Raw genomic sequence first — 3,394 nt, forward strand, 5'->3', positions numbered from 1 at the left:
TGGTCGTAGTTTCTTTTACGTTTTTTTTTATTTCTCTTGATTTCCGCCTTCTTGGGAACCTCGCCCCAACAAAAGTAATGCTCTTGCCGTGGTGCCAGCCTTGCAATTTAATTAGTTTTTCTACACGCTTCAGTGACGTCTGGTACGAGCATTTCTGCAAAAAGACATCCAGCAACTAAAAGTTCTGGGTTTTACTCTGCGTTGTGTGGTTCCCTGCATTCAAAAGTTTATTATTAACGGTAATGCGCCAAAAAGACAAAAAGCTAAAATAGCCTGTCATACGGTAGTGCATATGTCGGTTTTGATAGACTCTTGCATCATCTTTGCTTTTCTTTTGCAGAATTCAATCCGTCACACCTTGTGTGTAAGGCAGAAGTTTGTGCGGCTTCCCCGCGTGACAAATGGAAGCGTGTCACGCAAGAGTTGGTGGACAATAAATGACGACTTCTTACAGAAGAGATCAGATGCGGGAGCCAAAGCATCCTTACCTGCAACTAACGAGAAATACGCAAACAAGGAGACACAAACTGAGCAGTTTGTATGTGGTGTCTGCTCGTTTGCCCATGCAGTGCCTAGGTCACGTTAGGTCACGCGGTCACGCAAGGTCACACAAGTTTTGTTGAAATTCGTCACGGACGGTGCATCTAAACAAAAAGAAAAAGTGTTGTTAAGTTTTTCATTTGTAACCCGCCTATCCTCTTTAGTCGTGGTTATTCTTGTTTATTTTTGGTTTATCATTACTTCCATTTTCTATTTTAGAAAACTATATTATTTGAAGTTTCCTTTAATTTGAAAGAAGTAATTTTATTGCTTACAATATAGTGAGACAGCTTCTTTAATAACTAGTTACTATCTTAAAAATAGCAATGAATTAATGATTTTGATAAATGATGAATTTGTCACCTTCATAGCGTGCAAAGATGATTTCTGACGATCATACAAATCGAAAAGTCACTGTTAGAAGTAAACTTTAAAGTTTGCCTGTAACGTCTTTTTTTCAAAGAGGGTGGTAAAGAGTTTTTTTGTGATCCATGAAATTTCTATTTTCCCGTGATTGTAAAATGGCTTTTTTCTCTCTCCTGAAACATGTTTTGGTTACATAACCGTGAACTGTGAATCGACTTATTTGAATGACGGTAAAATGTGACTTTTATTCGTGATTCTGTTTTCCTTCCAAAATTTGACCAGTAAGCGTATAAAAACAAGTCCACGTGTGGTAAATTGTGTGACCAGTACTTTACTCCGACAGGTAATTTAATTGCCATTTTATTTTTCGTGAAACGCGATCTCAACCCTGCCTTTACCACCCTCTCCAATTTGTGCTTTTGGTAAAAAAAAAAGTTTAGTAGTTTTCCTTTTCATAAGATAATTTGTATTGATTTAAAAGCACCATGAGTTCATGATTAATGTTACTTAAAAAATAGGTGCCAGATTATGACCCATTTCCCCATCCCATTTCCTATTTCCCTATTGTTTTCCCGACTTTCCCAAATCCCAGTCCCAGTTCTTTTGTTTATTTGATTGCTATTCCCAGTCCCAGTGACCCAAATCCCATTTTCCCAGTGAAAATTTGCCCAAATTCCAGTTCCCATTTTACCCCCCCCCCCCCCATATTGTATATTATACTTTGTATGTGCGGAATTTTTTGCTCAAGCTTTTTCATTTATGTTTGTATCGAACACTAGCTGAAGTCAGTATTTTAAAGATTCAGGAGAATAATTAAGTTATGGATTGAAACGAAAGTAGAAATCGCAATCAAGGTTTACCGTATAGAGGGGGGGGGGGGGTGAATAGGTTCGCGGTTAGACGGATTTGGCCTTAAAATCCCACGGAATTTGGATTTCCGATACATCGAGTGGATTCACGAGTTTCGGGAATACAGTGGATCGCGATTAGCTAAGTTTGGGGATTCCGGAATCTTCATGCCAGGAAGTTCGAATCGTGGATCGCTTTTGTATCCGGGGGGTGGCGGAATTGTCGCAAAAACAGGCAATGAAACAAAACTTTTTAAAAAAATGGCATAAAAACAATGTCTACTGTCCGCTTCAGTGGAACTATAACACAAAGTTTTCAAGTAATGCGGATTCTGAATTGAACAAAAGTGGCGGGTTGACGAATTTCGCCAAAAATAGCACGGATTGGAGGATTTGCGTACCCCTGTTCACCCTCCTCTTTAGACAACAAAGAAACTGGTAAATCCTGATTACAAATTAAAGTATTCGATAATACTTCAATTCAGTTTTTTGTCCAATCAGGAAATAGCAGGAACACGCCGATCTTCAACGTCAGCTGGTCACCATCAGGGCATGCGCAGTAGGCGACACTTGAAGTGAAAAAAAAAAAAAAAAAAAAAAAACTGCAGGCTCATGTAAGTCTCGGAGATTGGCCTTTAGTCGTTTTGTTTCCACTTGTTCCTGGATAAAAGTCTAGCTGGTGGATGAGCGTGTTGTTTAAAACCCTTTATGAGAACATAAAGCGATTTCTATTGAATAACACTGTAAGAATATTAAATATACGCTTATTGCTGGAATATTTAATGTTTTGTTTTGAAGATTTTTACATACTTTTAAAGGCATGACGAATATTGCTACAGTCGAACCCCTTTTTAAAAACCAACCAATACCCTTTACAGCGCCTTTCAATAACTTTTGAACTCTGCTTAATCGCTGCATTTTGCGCTGTCTTCAGTCATCTTACCGTACCTCGAAAGGTCACGTCTGTGAGTTGTGATTGGATGATATTGATCCGTTTTGCTTGGTGAATATTTTTTTTGATGGTCAATTTGCTTGTCGTCGAAATTGTGGCTCATGGCAACGAAAAACGCTAAATCGCTAGTTTTTTTTTTGGAACTTCATAGTTCGCAAGTTAAAAGGCGCAGTACTACGAGCCCCTCATTATATCAGTTTTGTTGCAATTTACAGCAGTTAATAATAATAATAATAATAATAATAATAATAATAATAATAATAATATATTTTTTTTTTTAAAAAAAAAAAAAAAAAAAAAAAAATTACCAGGCGATAACTGATTTTGTAAACTTGACAAAAAGTTTTACAAAGTTGTGTTAAGGTGCTAACAGACTAATGTAGCAATGGACATGTAGCAATGAGAAAATCAGGATAATGTAGCAGAGAAATGTTACAGTGAGCGTGGACACGTCATCTGAGATATATTGGCACACGAGGGGACGAGTGGCTGTAACATGTCCCTTAAGGTCGCGGGGGACACCAAGCCATGAAAAAAATTGTAAGCGCTCGTGCGAGTCCCCGCCGGCTTGCTTCGCTCGCCGACTCGTTTACGTAGATTTCAAGCTCGTGCATATGACCCAAAGATGAGCATGCTCGCAGGCCACTATCATACTCAAGCTCGTACAATAAATATTCATCATGACAAG

Source organism: Oculina patagonica, chromosome 4, assembly GCF_052425735.1.
Source record: "Oculina patagonica isolate OP01 chromosome 4, crgOcupat, whole genome shotgun sequence".
In the NCBI taxonomy this organism is placed as follows: domain Eukaryota; kingdom Metazoa; phylum Cnidaria; class Anthozoa; order Scleractinia; family Oculinidae; genus Oculina; species Oculina patagonica.